Genomic DNA, 18,767 nt, shown 5'->3' on the forward strand with positions numbered 1-18,767 from the left:
TTATTCTCCTTTTTCCCCCTTTAAATCCATTCTCTACACTTGTCCACCCTGCTCTCTCCCCAGGAGTCTGACTGATGCAGACTGCATTAGCAGACTCTCTTGCCCTCTGTCTTCAACAGGTAATGTGAGGAAAGAAAAGAGTGAGGATAAGGTATTGTTTTCCTCTGGCCTCCTCCTTGTGGGAGTGCTGTGGGCTGCATCCATCCACCAAGGGTCACACTCAGGTCAAGTGGTCCTCACTACACAGCTCGCTCTCTTCTTTCCACTTCAGGCCTACAGGTGGTAACAGTCCTTGCTCAACAGTCCTTCAGGCCTACAGGGTGGCACCAGTTCCTGCATTATCCCTTGTGGTTTTACTACATCCTACCCATAACTTTGTAAACCGTATGCTTTGCTCCCACTTATAGACTCTATGCACCAGAGGGCCCAGCTGGTGAACTAGATGATCAGTTTTCCAAATCTTCATCTGACCAGCTGTGGTGTACGTACCTACTTCACCAGGCCACAGAAGAGAGGCATAAAAGTAAGACAAAAATTATGATTAGCAGTTACACATCTCTTTTCTCTACTTGCCCACAGAGAGAATGGCAGAGTAGAGTGCCTTGTGCTTGCCCTGAATTCAGGAATGTCATCCTAAGTGCGAAGTGTTGGTGAATCACTTTAGAGCAGTGTCTGCCCTCTCTCTTCCTGAAGTTAATTAAGGTAGGGGAGAGCAGGATCCTAATACGGCCCCAAACAGGGCTAAAATATCTCTGAATTTAAAACATCAATAATTATGTCATTAGCTTTAATAAGTAATTCTGAAAATTGTTAAAAAATATTTGTTTATCAAAAAATTCGTACCTGGACATCCTAGGCTCCCAGATCAGGGCACAGAACTGATTAGTACAGGAAAGTAGAAGAAATGAGGGGGAAATAATACATGAGAAGCTGTGTTTTTAAACTTCTTTGGGATTTCAAAAATATTTTGTACTAAAGGGAACCATGAACAAAACGAAAAGATAACCCACCAACTGGGAGAAAATATTTGCAAATCACCTATGCAACAAGGGGTTGATCTCCAAAATATATAAAGAACTCATTCAACTCAACAACAAAAAAACAAACAACCCAATCAAAAAATGGGTAGAGAATATAAACAGACATTTTTTCCAAAGAAGATATACAGATGGCCAACAAACACATGAAAAGATGTTCAACATCACTAACTATCAGGGAAATGCAAATCAAAACAACAATGAGATATCACCTTACACCGGTCAGAATGGCTATAATTACTAAGATACAAAACAACAAATATTGGAGAGGATGTGGAGAAAAGGGAACCTTCATGCACTGCTGGTAGGAATGCAAACTGGTGCAGCCACTATGGAAAACAGTATGGAGATTTCCCAAAAAATTAAAAATAGAAATACTGTATGATCCAGCTATCCCACTACTGGGCATTTACCCAAAGAACTTGAAATCAATGATCCAAAGAGATCTATGCAACCCTATGGTCATTGTAGCACTATTCACAATAGCCAAGACGTGGAAGCAACCCATCAACTGATGATTAGATAAAGAAGATGTGGTATATATATACAATGGAATACTACTCAGACATAAAAAAGACAAAATAGTCCCATTTGCAACAACATGAATGGACCTTAAGGGTATGATGTTAAGTGAAATAAGCCAGACAGAGAAAGACAAATACTGCATGATTTCACTCAAATGTGGAGTATAACAAATACATGGATAAAGAGAACAGATTAGTGGTTACCAGAAGGGAAGGGGGATAGGGGGTGGGTGAAAGGGGTAAAAGGACACTTATGTGCTGTGATGGACATTAATTAGACTACTTGGGGTGACCACAATGAAGTCCACTCAGAAAATGATACACAATAATGTACACCTGAATTTTCACAATGTTATAAACCATTATTATCTCAATAAAGTTACTGGTAAAAAACATTTTGTACTGAAGGTATTTGAGCTATATTTATGGAACTTTGGAAGCAAGTATTTAGCACGTGATTATGCACATATATGGGGTATGTATTTCTATGCTTCTCCATGAGAGGAAACACGGCTTTGTGCAAATAAGTCCTGTGAATGGGCCGATCTTCTTTGGACTAACTGGGCACCTAGCTTTCCAAGTCTCAGGAGGACCGAGATGGGAGGAATTGTTTCTTTTCACTCACATTTCCTTCCTTTTTCTTCCTCAAGGGGGAGTTATGCTCCTGACTTCTGGGACTGAGAGATCAAACTTGGCATATGATGTGCTTCTCCCCTTTTGTAGGGAAGGCCTGGTGTTTTCTAGCTCTGCTTGTAACTGGGTTTGTAAAATTTATATGTTGGGTTTGCAGTGAAGGAATTAGAGAATTCTACTGTGGTTGCGGATTTAAGCTTTCTCTTCTGGTCACCTTTGTCCATATTAAAAGCTGATCTTTTGATCTCCTTCCTCTGTCTCCTGTGTCTTATTTCTTTACCAGTTCTCTCCTCAGAGTGCTGAATGGGAATTGATTAATTATCAACCTTAACCTTTCCCCTCTCAGAAATATCCTATCCACCCTTTCATGTGCCCAGTGATTCATCCCCTAATATCATTTGCCTTTCTCTAAAGGTGCAGGGTTTTACGGGGACTCCAGCCTTTGTTTTTGCTGAACTTTCTGCCTGGAATGACCTGCCCTCTCCTCTGCTGGTCAGCTTCCACTTATCATTCAAGACTCAGAGCAATTAGTTCCCAGTGTATCATAAACCTGACCATGTATTTCCATAGTAACAATGTTATTAATGAGTGAAAAATTATAGTAAAATAAACATATGATCAATAATCTATAATTAAAGCAATGATATATCACATATAAAAACAATAAATATTTTACAATGTAAAATCAGGTCCCCAATTTTCTAAAATGGACAATAAGCTATTTTATGTATTGATTGCATAATGAACCTCAACAGACATTAACATGTCAAACATCCCAAGAAAAGTAAATCTCTGTCATAGCACTGACCATTTAAAATATAAATGTCAACTACATTCATATTAATTAAACATCAAATTAATAATTATGTCATTAGCTTTAAGAAACATCAGAAATTTTGGGTATTAATAGATGGCCCACATTATTTTACAAACTTGCCCAGAAGTTGATACACATATTCAATACATATCTATGTATCAAGTGAATCTGTTTATGTTTATTCTACCATCATTGAAGTAACAAAGTTGGGCTTATTCTTTTTAAGAGGTGCCCATTGTTAAAAGCAGCAGATGAAGAAATATATTGTATATTCATACAATGCTATAATATGCAATAATAAAATGACGTACTATAACACCAACAGTATGGATGAATTTCACAGACACAATAATGAGCTAGACAAAAAAACTGTATTAGACGACTCTATTTATTTAAAGTTCAAGAATAGGTAAAACCAATCCATAGTGATAAAAGATTAGAAAATGCCAATCTCTAGGAGTAGGGAGTGGGTGGTATTAACAGGCAAGGGGCATGAGGGAATATTCTGGTGTGTTGGCAATATTCTGTCTCTTGAGCTGGGTACACATTGATTTGGACACTTGAGATTCCGGCACCTGATGCATGCTATCCACAGAGTGTGGAAATGCATGTGTTTATCATTAAAAAAAAAAAAAAAGCCATTGCAAAATAAAAGGCTTAAGAATCCCGCAAAGGATTTTAGGTATGAGCATATGAAGAACAGCAGTCTCCAGAATCTCATCTTTTTGTTCAATTTCTTTTTCTCCAACACAATCAAAAGCAGCCAGAAGGGAACAAATTAATCTAAATACAGCACAATTTTTTGTGGTAAGAGGAGGGTCTGTTTCCCAACATGATGGATGTTATCCCCAAATGAGAGAGCTGCTCCACAGCCTGCATGCTCTCCTCCTCCCCACTCCCTGTCTCAGCCCTTCTATCTGGTTACTTCCAGCATAACTAGTCAGAGTTCTTAGGGGCAAACAACTGTATCTGACTCTGGTTAACTTAAGGGGGTTTATTGGAAAGAACAAGGTTTGTGATCCAGGCAGGGTCAGGAGAAGGCAGGCAGCTGGAAACTCAGTCAAATCACACTGCAGAAACTGGCTGGGATGCTGACTGGCCCTACCAGCATCTATTCCACAAGCAACTGAGTACTGCTGGTGGCACCTCCTAACATCGCCACCCACCAGAGCTGGGCGCTGGCAGGTGTCATCGCTGCCTTTGCCATTATGGACTCGAAATTGCTTCAGAAGCACAGTCCTGAGCAGAAGCACCTGAATGCCTGAGGTTGGGTAAAGCATTCTGTGGGGACTGCTTCCAAAGCGTGGAGATTCAACCAAGACTCACCTAAGGGAAGAGACTGCCAAATAGGAGGACAGATATCGACACACCTTGTCCTTCAAGTTTCTGCCTGAATTTCAGTTTCTGACTGAAGAAACTCAGTCAGATTTATGCTGTTATTAAATGCTTTCATTTTTTGAAACTTTTGGCTTGGGACTCTCAGGCCATACACGTAGTGTGGATTCCAGCCCCAAACACACTCAAGTGTGGGCTTGCGGGTAGGAATTCCTAGAGGAGAAGGTTTGCATTATCTGCTTCAAAGCCAGGGCTGAGAAGAGCCTGTTTTCTCCCCATGTCTCTACGCGGGGTCACTTTTATCTACTTCACTCACTGGGAATGAAGCCTGGCTGGGCCCAGGCATTGTCTCCAGTCCCTCACATATGAAGACTCAGTCTTGGCAGGTTCCCCCAAGACAAGTGGCAGCCTTTACCTACTTTATATGATTCCTGCCTTCCTGTCTCTTCTGCCCTCCCAGGAACTTCTTTACTTTCCTGGCAGCTCAGTCATGCACCAAAATTATGCTTTTTTTCTTTTTAATCCAGCATTTTAATGCAAGCTGAACTGGAAGGAATTTTTCTGAATTTCAAACTGCTATATGACCAAAAATAGCTGCCTCTATACAAGTTTTAGATTTTATAAATGAATGAATAAATGAGTGATAGGGAACAAATGAATGAATGAATGAGTTTTATTTTATACTCTAGTGAACCAAGATTGTTACTTTTGTCTCATATCTTTCCTTGGCTATTGCTTCACATTTGCTGAAACTCATAGGGGAGTGAAAAAAGCATTGAGTAGAAGAGTCTTCATCCTGAAACGGAATGCCATTTTTCTAAAAGTAAACCTTAGAACATTCAAAATTGAAACTGGAAAGAGAGTAGTTATTAGACCAAGTGACCCATCCTCTTTACCGGTGATACTTCATCCGCTTGCCCTTAGGTCTCCTACCTGATGCCAACATAGCATGCAAGCCTCAGAGGGGTGTTGCTCCCCCTCAACGCTGGAAAAATGACTGTATACAAGGCCATAGACTTTCAAATTAGACTTCTAAAATGACTGTCCAGACGGCTAGGGAGTACCTGGGTTGTATGTACATAGATGTATACATTTGTGAAAATTCAGTGACACAAGTCACTTCTTGTCCTTTCTTGTTTGTATATTATATCTCAATAAAAATAAATAAAAGTAAATATATGTATACGTACACACACACACACACACACACTTCTATTTTTGTTGGGCAAAAAATAAAATAAAAGCTAGATAAAATAAAACACAACATTTGTGGAGAATATGTCTTATGGGTGTTGTTACTCACCTTCAGTATGTGTCCCATAGGGGTTATTCTCATCCCAGCTCCTGTGGAAGAAGCCACCTTTCACCCTGAGTATGTAGAGTCTTCCTTGGATATGTCTATGTCTCAATGTCCCGATACAGCTGGAAACCGACTTCTCCCTCCTCAATCTATGTAGGGCTATCTTTCTCGGTGTTGGCTTTTGTCTGAGGATCTACTTCTCCCTTGGGAGACTGACACTGCCAATGCCTTTAACTTGCAGAAGAAATGTTACTACCTAACAAAATTCATCTTTGTTTCCACAGTAAATGACGGAGTCAGAGTTTGAACCAACTTTGGCCATAAATCCCATATACTTTGCACTGAATGACACAGCTGTATGGTTTTATTTTCTCTGAGAATAAAACAATTAATTCTTATATGGAGCCCATCTAATTTGTAACCACAAATTTCCAATCAGAGTTATGACATAAAGGTTTGGTTATATTGCAGCACAGTGCATTGGCAAAAGCATCATCTTTGAGATATGGTAGGCATGAGTTTGCAGCTCTGCTCTGTGTTTTACTAACCATGTGAACTTAGGCTAATTATTTCACTTTGTTAAACCCAGTTTAGTTGCCTGTAAAATAGAAATAATACTAGTCTCATATGGTTGCTATTAAGATTCGTGTACATAATTTAGATAAAGCACTTTGCCCAGTACCAGAAACTTCCTCTTTTCCCCTGGTTGTCTTTCTTTCTAAAGGAAATATGAGGTTTCATATTCTACATACAATGTAGTGAAATTTGTTTTTGAAAATCTAAATGATGTGTAAGGACAAAAAAGGGACCCACTTCCTGAGTTGCACAACAGTGAGAGGTAGGTTCTACTACCCCATTTAACAAAGGAGGTAAACGAGGCTTAGAGACTTTAAGTAACTTTTTATAGTTAATATGCCAGAAAAATTATTGAAATATTATTACAAGTTTTTTCTTTCTTATTTTTCCTCCCCTCTCACAGGTACAGTTTTGCAATTTTTTTGCCCTTCCCAAGCCTGGAAGAAGTCTTAAGGTTTACTCTTTGGAGAATCTGAACCACAGGGACCCTGTACTCTGGACACCAGGCACAGCTCTGGGCAAGGACATTGAACTAAAAAGACAGGGATTACATGAAATTCTTGGAGTTAATTTGTGATCTTTCTGAATGTTGGCAGCATCATTATTAAGGCCACTTTCCCCTCAACCTCTTAAATTAGGAGATTGGGATATCCTTTCTGGTGAAATTGAGCAACGTATGAGAAAGACCTATAGAAATTATGGTTCCTCCAATAACACAGCCCACATAAACCAGTGAAGAGTGAAGTACTCCAGTTTTCAAGTGTGCCTCAAGCCTACTGAGTGTCCTATCAACTTAGGATACTCTTAGTTTCAAGATAACAACCAAGGATCACTGAGCAATTAAAGAAGAATTATAACATGAACACAAGAAACTCAGATGAAACAGAGACTGTTATGCTGCAGTTGTCTTACATGGCAGAAGATATCTAGAGGCAGATAGACAGGCAGACTGTCTACCTAATGCAGAAAAATAGGACTTGTCATCTTGTATTGGCCAGTCTCACCATATTTGTGGTGAGCTGGACAGTTCCTACATGGGCTGACTGCAAGGTACCCTGTTGGTTACTGAAGTTACTGGGAAAGAAATGCTGATAAGAAGCCCTGGAACAGGAACACTCTTTTCAGGCAGCCCTCTGCTGGAAAGGAGAATGACAGCTGGGACACAATCCACGAGGAATTCTCTGGAGGCAACTTCCTCTCCTCTTTCCAAATTTTTGCATTTGGAAGGCACTGTCCATCTCCAGTGAACAAGTTTTCTTATTAGGCCTTGCTGTGTCATGGTAGAAAAGGGAACTGCATTCATTCTTCTGTTTGCCCCAGGCCAGCTAAATGCACTGACTCAGGCTTCTGGTCTGGAGTTCTCTTTATAAAACAGCTACTAGACCCAAACTGGCCAGCAGCAGGCTGTGTCCGCTAACCTGCATTTTGGCACCAGCACCCCTGCAGTGTGATGTTGATGTTTACTTCCTGGGATGGGTGACATCTTTTAGAGGATTTGTTGTCTCAATTTTGAGCTTAGATGTAGAGGAGTGATATAGGTTGGGGATGGTCTTAGAGGAAAAAAATGAATGCAGTGGGAAAGCTTTTGGCTTTGGTTTTCCCATCAGCATTCTCTAGGAAAAGAGATCAGAGAAACTGATTCTTTTCCTCCTTTTATGGTGAAGAAACAGGCAACGTGAGGTTAAGGCTCCTTCCATGGATAATTCACTAAGCAAATAGCATCACAAGTAAAAAGAGGGTCAGGTATGCCAGCTCCTGGCTGTTCCACATTCTCTTTAACAGGGATTGTGGAGTGGCTGTATAAGTTGAGAACCCAAAACAGTACATATAATAACGGTTTGGATGGAGTTCATAAGAGATGGAAAGAAAAGTACAGAAAAAATAGAAGCAACATTTATCCAGCACATACTGGATGTGAGCATGGCTCTGCAGTTGTGTGCGCAAGTGACACGATATTGGGGAGTGTGGGCATGCAGAGCTGTCAGGATGGAATCCCAGGATGGGCAGAGTAAGACCAGGATGGCTTCAGGCAGCTGGCTCTGAGCAGAGTGTCTGCAGTTCTAGTCTTGGGAGTATCTGTGCTAGGAGTAGGAGATGATTCTTTAAATAATGTACCAGGCATGGGCCAGGACACTAGTAATTATAGGGAGGTTTGACCTTGAGTAGGTCATTGCAGGGGAGGATGCAGAGACTGGGACTTCAGCTGGGACTGGTGCCAGGCTGCTCTCTCTGTGTAGGTGGGGCCCTGTGGTTTTATGCTTCCCTCTCATTAATGAGGTGTGTGGGGAGAGGGAGTGCTGCGGGGCCATGCTACCCATTTAACTGATGTGGAATTTGGTTTGATTTTTTAAAAAATGCATTGAAGGCCTTTATTTTGTTGTTTGGATTGGATTTGGAGATCCAAAACTTAGCTAGGTTTGCTTAGCTAGTACAGTTTGTTCCAGGGACATTTGCCTCTGGGCTGTGATTCATTCCCCAACATTGCCCTGCATTTGGTACATATTTTATATCCCTGACTCAGGTCTTTTTCCAAAATGCTTAAATCTCACTGTTAGAACTTCCGTTTAGACCCAAAGGTCTTCTGGAAATGTCAGGGGATGAAAGGCAGGGTAGAATATTGGAAAGATAATGAACTTTGAAATTTGGAGGCAAAAGAGCCCCATTGGGGTTATACAGGTTATATGCCCCAGGTTTCTTTTCTGTAAAATAGGAAAATAATCCGTTCTCCCAGAATTGCAAGGATTGATCACGATATAGTGTAAAGTGGGTTTTAAACTATACAGAGCAATACAAATGTCAGCTCTTGCTTTAAATGTGGGTTCTGAACTTACTGAGGCAGGGTGACAGGGGAGGCAGAAGTATTAGAAATACATCCTTGGGGACAGGAAGATTCTGATTATTATCAGGACTGTATCACTTCCTTGGTTATAGGAAAGAAGCTCCCTCTAAAGAGAGGCAGTTGGGCACAGATAGTGGAGGAAGGGGATCTGAGGAAGTTATTTTTTATGAAATGTGAAGTGTATGTTTATGGCAAAACCATTAGGCCAATATACAGAGAGATTACAAGCTCAGAGAAAGAGAATTATCAATGGCTAAGAATTTGGTTACCAGAGTAAGACAATTTGGATTTCCTTCCAGGGCTGTCACTTCTGCAAATTCTGGAAAATTATCAACTTCTGTAAATTTCAGTTTCTTCATTTGTAAAATTAGCATAACAACAGAATCTATTTCATTAAGAATCAAATGAGAGGGGCCGGCCCGGTGGCGCAAGCGGTTAAGTGCGCGCGCTCCGCTGCGGCGGCCCGGGGTTCGCTGGTTCGGATCCCGGGCGCGCACCGAAGTACTGCTTGGTAAGCCATGCTGTGGCGGCGTCCCATATAAAGTGGAGGAAGATGGGCACCGATGTTAGCCCAGGGCCGTCTTCCTCAGCAAAAAAAGAGGAGGATTGGCGGATGTTAGCTCAGGGCTGATCTCCTCACAAAAAAAAAAAAAAAAAAAAAAAAAAAGAATCAAATGAGATAAAGTATTTAAACTCTTAGTACAATGTCTGGCTTATAGTAAGCATCCAAGAAATGTTAACTATTAATTTGCTATTATTTATTCATAGCTATTAATTTGAAAAACCTTGTCTCTTAAATTTTTATTTATTTATTTTTTCCCTCAAAGCCCCAGTAGATAGTTGTATGTAATAGCTGCACATCCTTCTAGTTGCTGCATGTGGGACGCGGCCTCAGCATGGCCAGCAAAGCAGTGCGTCGGTGCACGCCCGGGATGCGAACCTGGGCCGCCAGCAGCAGAGCGCACGCACTTAACCGCTAAGCCACGGGGCCGGCCCCTTGACTCTTAAAAACTTACTTGTTATTAACATATGTCAAAACTATATTTCATTTGTTAACAAGGCAACCAGCAGGAAGACAAAGAAGCTGCTTCTAAGAGCGTTTGTGATATAGGCACACACACACACACACACACACCATTTTATATAGGTATATATAAAATCACATACATGTAGATAGTTAGGAAAAGGATGCTGAAATAAGATTGCCATGTTAGATATATGACTGATTAATGTCCTACAGGGCAATAAAACCATATTCCCTTTAGAGTTAACGCCTTTATTGAACTATACAAATTATAATGACATCAATTTATGCAAAACTCTCACCTTACAAGGCTATAAAATGCCTGCCCCTTTATCAGTTGTGAATCGTTAGTCAAACACACGGTGACAGTCTCCAAGAATGTCACATTAGGATCAAGCAGGTATTTTGGAAAATGCTCTAGCTTGATATCAAAGAATTAATCAATCATCTATTTACATTTTTCCATGTTTGGGATAAATTTTTCTTTAACATTATTAAAAGAATTTTTGGAAGGGGCAACCTAGAAGACATTGAGCAGAAATGAGACAATTTATTATAGGAGCTCCTCCTCTCTATCAAACCAACCAGGGTCTTCTTGATTTCAGAAATCAAGGTGAGAGGAAAGGGGGCCCAAGGCCTTGAGCTTTTACTGCCTCCAACAGTGATTCTCAACTTGGCTGCACTTTGGAATCACCGGAGGAGCTTTAAAAAAATACTTCTACCAGCGCCTCATCTCACAACTTCTGATTTAACTGGTTTGTAGTGTGGCCTGGGAAGCAGAATTTATAAGAAGCTTTAGGTGATTCCACTGCACAGCCAAAGTTGAGCACTTCTGTGCTACAACTTTTTCAAATACTCTAAAAGCCTATTTCATTAGTTGAATTTGCTGCTTTACTTTACTTCAGAAATCAAATCTCCCTTTTCATCTGGGAAATTCTCAAATACATGCCAGGGTATGACAGAATAAGGCTGCATAATCCCAAATCTAGCTAATGGCACTGTGGAGTGGTTGACACAGCCTAGCATTTGGATTTAGATGACTGGCCCCTGAATCTCAGTTTTATCTTTTGCAGAGTAATGAGTCAATTTCCTTATCTATAAAAGGAAGAAAGAATCAAATAAATTCAAGTTGTTTTAAGGAGTATATAGGATAATATATACGGATATATTTTTCAAATTTTAATATGCTGTTCAAAGGTGGACGGTCATCCAGGTATTCGGATTTATCTTTAATTTTTCTCAGGGCTTGAAGCTTTTGGTCTAATACAGCAGGCGCCTCTGCAAATTTGGGGGAGGTTATTAACAACTGAAACAGGAGGCATAAATTGGGGGTAAAAGCATTGTCTGTTGACACCTGAGCCCCACGTTAGGAAGGATCTAAAGGTATCAGCTTTAATGGAGTAAAAGCGGTCCAATACTAAGAGGATAGTAGAAAAACTTCCTTGTTTTAGACGACACATCTGTAATATCCATACGGTGGCCAGGCTGTCCTCAAAACGAGTTTTCAAAAGGGCTGCACTATTTTAATCGACTCCTATTCACACCATTGGTGTGGGAAGAATCCCCACCCTATGATTATGGGGATGGCTGAGCACACAACACCCCACCCTGGACAGATGGGTTAACAGAAGTTTATTAGTTCCATATGCTCACAACCTTGGGGGGAGGACACTGCACATCACACAGGTCCACAAAGGGGTTGCAGTCAGGAACAGAGTGAGCAACCAGGGGCTGTGGGAGGTAGGCTTTCTAGTATTGAGAGGATGAGGTGACCCTGGTTCCCATGCGAGAAGATAACTGACTTGCTTGAATAGTTCCTCAGGCTCACAGGGCACTGAAACTCTAGGATTCCAGAGACTGTGCCTGGACCCCAAGATAAGGAGGGTTGTTTGGCTAGGAGGCCTCATCAGTGGAACCAGAGCAGGGACGGGAACTCACAGTTAGGCCACTTGAGATCCTCCTGGTTTCTCCCAGATGTCGAGGCAACACATAATGCTGGACCTTAATTTTAGGCCTTATATCTTGTACACACCTTCACAAAAAATTACATGTTCACATTTGTGCATTAAGGCAAAGTTATGCATACATACGCAGGTATGGTATATATATTAAGAATAAAATTAAAAGATCAAAAAGAAAAAGATGTAACTCTCTTATTATCCATGACAAATAGCTAGTTTTGCTTTGCATATGGTAACAAACTAACTAATGAGTGACAGGCTTTTTGAATCATAGCTGAGAAGTTAAGTTTCAGCTCACTAAAATCAATAGCTACGATTTGGGGCTGGATGGAGAGGTCATACAAGAATAAGAAGATTGTGTTAATTTTGGTTGTTAATTTTGTATTTTGCCTTCATTAAAAAACACAGGAAAAGGAAAACATTTTAGGGAAATGATAAATTTATTTCACATGGCTGAATTTTAGGTGTCTGTGAGATATTCAGGTGGGGATGTCTGATAGTCTCTTGACAATACAGGACATGAGTCTGAGCTAGACGTATGCATTCGGCAGCTATCAATTATATAGCATGGGTTAATATTAGTCAGTATGGATTGACTGCATGTTTATCTCTAGAGCTGCCTGGGGCATGGTACTGACCATTGGCCAATGCTATGGAACATATTTACTAAAGATAAATGGTGTTTTATAACCATGCATCCCTGAGCTATTTGGGGGCAGAATGTACTAGCTTACCAAAATTGTCTGATAATAATAATAACAATAATAATAATTGCACTTGGTTTCAGCAGAACCTGGGGTGTTTCAACGGTTCAGGCTGGTCACATAGGTGGACTATGCCTACAAGGCTTGCTCATTATAAGAGTATCAGACTTTGGATCTGCTGGTACCAAGAAGCTTCCCATGTATGTTGGTGGTGGTTCAAGAGCTGGAGACAAAGTGCATCTTGCGCAACCCAGTGGTAGGAAAGCAAAGAAGCCTGTGCCAGAAATATCTGGATCCCTCTCATTGCAGACCCTCCTCCTGTAGTTGCTGTATCCTTTACTTGTGATAAAGCTCTTCTGTGAGTATACAAGGTTTGAGTCTTGTGAGTCCTTTCAGCAACTGAATACTTAAGGCAATTAATGTATCATTAACACATCAGTAGATGATACTTAAACCATAAGAGTGGAGGGAATTACTCTGGGAAATTGTATCGGATGAGGAGATAAGAAAGGTGAGGTTAGAAATTTGAGCAACTTCAACATTTAATGATGGGCAGAGAAGATATCTGGTACATAACAGACAACTGTACATTACATTATGAGGCAGATAAGGCAGGTTTTGATATTCCTGTTTACAGAAGAGGAAATCCCAGATTGGAAAACATTCTTACTTTCCAAGGCTACACAACTAGATCTTTAGACTCCTAAATGTGGTTCCTTCAACTACATCACGTTTCTTCTTAATTAAAACTAGTCTTTAGAAAAGTTCCCTAGAGAAAGCTTTGAAAAGCACAAGTACAAAATTTTACAGAGGTTTTGTGGCTTTCTTGACCAGTAGAGATGTTAAAAAATAGCAGAGAGCCTTCACCATCCTGCAATTAAGATTTCTGAAACATCTCTATCCAACAAGGAAAGTCTGTTGCTTTCTAAAAGATTAGTGAATCTGCATTTTTAGGATTTATTTTTTTAAATCAGTTGAGACATCCCCACTAATGCCTAGAATAACCTCCCCTCCATCAAATTGCCTTTAAATAAGTCTATGTTACCTCCCTGTTTTCTCCCTCTAGCACAATCTTGGAACATGGTTTACCCTTAATACACCTTGAAATCATATATTTTACATTCTAGTGTTAGGATAATTATAGCACATATATTCCTGAGATAAATGTCACTTAAAAATGGATTCCTATTTTAAGAGCCCCAAACTGTGGGCTATGATGAAACTCAGCTCTGGGCAGCTCCTGACTTGGGAAGGCTTTGCAGTTCTTTCTGTCACTGAGGAATTTTCCTTTACCAGTCCTCAAAATATTGGGAGGTTCCTTTTATTCTGTAAATATCTCGATCCTGGAGGTCACACCCAAAAGGCACAACCATTTAGCATGTCAGTTCATGCTTATTTAAAACGCCAAAAATACTTGCAGTAAAACCAGTTATGTGTAATTTATATTATTTATTTATTTATTGGAAATGGTTTTACCACATAGCTATTTATAAGAAACTTCTAATGAATTCCTCCAGTATTTGAAAAAATAAACGTACCCCTGAATTTATCAATTTTTACATCTGGGCTTTTATTGAACCATACTTATATTTCTTTCTATTGAACTTAGTAAATACTAATGAACAACGTGTGTATTCGTCATTGTGTTCAATATTAGGTGTGTAAGTTAAACAACATATGATCTTGCCTTGCAGTTGCTTATAAAATAGTTGGGGATGAGAAAATTCACTCCCGAAACTGAATGAAATGTAAAAGGCAGAATTTGACCAAGTGGATAAAAAGAGATACGGAGGAATAAGGGTTCTATGACACTTCATTAATTCAAAATTACTTATTAAAGATTATGAGAGTTGATCCTCACAACCATCCTATGTGTTAAGTGTTAACATCTCTGCTTATAAACGGGGCCACTGACACACAAACACTATAAACTTACTCAGCCAATGAATTATGTGATTAGAACCCAGGTCATTTGGCTACAAAGCCTGCTCACGGCCACCACATTGGCCTTCTCTGACACACTTCCTAACAACTTCCTCCTCCCTTTGCATTGAAAGGTTCCATCCTTAACCCTTGACTTGAGATTTCTGTGGTCATCTCTATTTACACGATTCCCAGTTCATGTCTTGATGCTCTCCCATTTCACACTGACAGTGTTTCCTGACCACCCTCTTAGACATGCTTTCAGCACTTGACAGTCAGGTCTAAATTCTACCTCTACACCTGCCCTCCTTCCTTCCCTTTTTCTCTGTCCTAGGACTGAAATCTTAGTCACCTGTGATACTTGATCTTTCCTCTCCATTCTTCCTCCACCATCATTTTTCTAGCAAATCTTGTTAATTCCTCCATCACTACAAATACCTGGAGGCTTAAAGAGACCAGGCTGTCATAACTAAGAGATAAGCACGTTTGATTCCTTTGATTAAGGAAATGTTCTTGTGCAGAGTAGGATAATAATAGCACCTACTTCATAGGATTTTTGTAAAAATTAACTGAATTAAAATGTATAAAGCACTTCAAATAGTTCCTGGCACATTTAAAAAGCATTTTAAAAATATAAAATATTAGCACTAGTATTAATATTCTTGAATCCATTAGATGATATTTTTAAGCATGCTGAATCTATATCTTTGTAAATTATTCATTTTCTGTAAGTGACATAATATACGTAAAACTACCAGCAGAGTGCTTGGTACCTAGGTTCAATACATGTTAATTACCCCCAATACAGACCTCCAAGGTCCCTTCTAATTCTAGGATTCTATGTTAAATATATATATCTTTTATGTAGAGATTTGTATGTCAAGGAGTTGAAAATGCTTAATAAAAGTAAATTAAGGTTAAATATAATGCAGAACCATATAACTCCTGATATTTGCTTTCTCAGGAGCTAACTGAGGCCATTTCAAATGAAGATCTTTCAGCTGCCATCATTTACGTCAAGTTCTGTTCCTCTTCCTATGCAACTGTAACTTGTGCTTGGCCTACTCTGGTGTGCAGTGATGGTCAATGCACTTGAGGCCAACCTCATGCCACCAGAAATCTGAGGGTTAATGCATGTGCATGAGAGACATTGTATTGCATTTACACGTATCACACATGGAATGCCACAAATAGACTGTAATAAAAAAAAAAGATGGGAAAAATAGAAATAAATAAAATGAAGCACTATATAGAGATTCAAGTTTTGGCAAGAGAGCAATTCTATAACAAAAGAAATACAGTTAAGAATAGTTCTTCCTACACTGCTTCCTGTTTGGGCTTCATCTGCTCATCAAGGAACATGACTTTAATGAAGCCCCAGTTGAGAAGATTTTGAAGCACAGTTCCCATGGCAACAGGCTCTGAAGTGACACAGATCCAGAGGAACTTTTCTTGGTTTTTCTATCATCCAAACGACAATCCTCTAAGGCTCCTAGAGAAAAGTTAACTTTTAATGAAGCTTGAGTCTTCTTCGCTTTCTGTGCCCCAAGGAGCCTCTGTCCTGTGGGGCTCATTTCAGGTTTGTAATAATCATTTATTTTCTTTAGAATTGTGACTACAGTGGGATAAGAGCGGGGATTGGTATTTACTGTAATCACCAAGGCAGTGACAAATATCTAAGTATAAGATTTATGCTTGAGGCCTCTTGTTATTGAGCAGTGATCAAAATATATCCCCCAAGTGTTGGAATGGCAAGCACTGGGTACGTGCAAATGTCACCAAATACTCGTACACAAAACACATACACACACATACACAGGACTGATGTAGAGGTTATATAATTAGCTTGCCAAGTGGAGGACAGGCAGCTGCCAACGTGCTTCTGATTATAAACTCATTACATGATGACTCCAGCTGCCCCACCCTCACCAAAATGTATGATTCATCGAGTCCTACTTGATACTTCCTAATTAGAGATCTGTTTTTTGGTTAAAGATTTTGTCTTTATTAAAAAAAAAAAATTCCTGGAAGAGGGTGTGGAATGTGGATGATCCCCAACAAGCTTTAGTAGAATTTGGGAGATCTTTCCTGAGAACTGGTTTTTGTTTTGTTTTGTTTTGTGAGGAGATTAGCCCTGTGCTAACACCTGCCAATTCTCCTTTTTTTTTTTTCCTGAGGAAGATTGGCCCTGGGCTACCATCCGTCCCCATCTTCCTCCACTTTATACGGGACACCACCACAGCATGGCTTGCCAAGCAGTGTGTCGGTGCACGCCTGGATCCAAACCGGCGAACCCCGGGCTGCTGCAGCAGAGTGCGCACACTTAACTGCTTGCGCCACCGAGCTGGCCCCGAGAACTGGTTCTGACAGAGAATTAAAAGTGGAGCAAGCATTAGGACTGTGAGTGCTTGGGGAAGACGAATTTTTACTGAGACTAGAAATAGGTACAGAAAGAAGAGATTGGAGGCTATAAAGGAAGCCTCACCTGACTGTAATTTGGCCTTTGTGGTGTGGTGGAGTGCAGTTATTCGAAAAATAGGGCGTCGGTGGTGGGACAGGAAGTAGGGACAAGGTGAAATACTCAAGGACCCTGGTCCTGTGTGTGGATTAAGTTTTGTTGGGGAGATGGGCCTTAGATAAAGTTTTGAAGAAAACATATTATTTCAGCACTCCTCTCACTTTTATCAGGTCTCCTCTCTCATCCTATATTAGCTTCTCTCTTGCCCCTTTCAGACTCATCTAGCTCTTAGCAAGTTTTTTCTCTTTCTCCTTACCTCCCTAAATTATATATATTTTATATATGTTTTATGTGTATTTCCTATATGTTTTATGTATATTTCCTATAACATTTATCAAGGCTCTTCTACGTGTCACCCTCTTTGCTAGGCTCTTCTATTTTATGATTTAATTTAACCCTCATAACAACCTTGTGAATTATTATATTATCTCCATTTTGCAGATGAGGAGATACAGAGTCTGAAATTAATAAACCTTTTGTGAGCTGCTGCAAGCCAGTTTCTACATTTGGTTCTAAAGATATAAATGTGAATAAACCTAGTTCCCATTCGTCACAGTTCATGGAGGCACATGGATGACCACAAAGACAGTATTACGTTAGGAGGAGAGCTGCAGGAGCTCTAAGGACAAGGTACTAGGATTTTTGGCTAATCCCTATTAGGGTGTGAGCTGATAATGATTTGAAATCCTACTCCTTCTGTCATTTGTCATTTTGATAGGGCATAGTTACTGCACATGCACCAGAATGGCTGAGTGGATTCCCACAGACATTCCACATGTGGTGGCAGAGACAAGGGCAGAAAGCAGGGCGTAAGTGATGCAGCTGAGGAACCGTGCTGTTTGCCGACAACTGCATGCAGCCAGCTGCCACAGCAACAGTAGAAGCTGAAAAGATGGGCTGAGTAACAGACAATTAGGCAGAAAAGATGTCCAACACAGAGAGCTTGGTGATGGGACCTGAACTCAGGGCCTTGAAAAATGTTCAGAGTAGAGGGTAGAGGACACCACAGCTATAAGGCAAGGCCCACATTATGTGATTTGTAACGTGCTAAAAGCTTAGAAAGGCCTTTTGCTCCATTAGCCTGTTACTTGTGAAAGTCTATCTCTTATCCCTTATTTTGCTGTTGTGCTTTGAGTTAAGCCATCTTGTCTGAATGCAAATAAAACAGTCTCTGGAGAGACTGTTGTATCAAGTCATTCACACCGAGTAGCCCATTAGACTAATTGATCTTCCTCAGCACATCTGATCACGTCCTCCCCCGATCATGTCATTGCCCCATTCAAAATGTTCCATGGATTCACACTGCACACACATCCCCTGTTATGACATTCAAGTCTCTCCTCTGTATGACCCTGGGGTGCTGTTTCAGGCCTGATGTCCAATTATGTACTTTACTTGTACTTTATATTTCAGCCAAAGTGAAGACCAGGTGAGCTTCTTCTGGGTGAGCTGGAGATCCTCTTCAATGGGAGAGGTTAGAGATCCACGTTTTATTTCAGACTGTACCACCAATCAGCTCTGTGATCGGTTGGACCTCAATTTCCCTGTCTGGAAGATATAGGCTAGGAGGATTAGA

Source organism: Diceros bicornis, chromosome 7, assembly GCF_020826845.1.
Source record: "Diceros bicornis minor isolate mBicDic1 chromosome 7, mDicBic1.mat.cur, whole genome shotgun sequence".
NCBI lineage: Eukaryota > Metazoa > Chordata > Mammalia > Perissodactyla > Rhinocerotidae > Diceros > Diceros bicornis.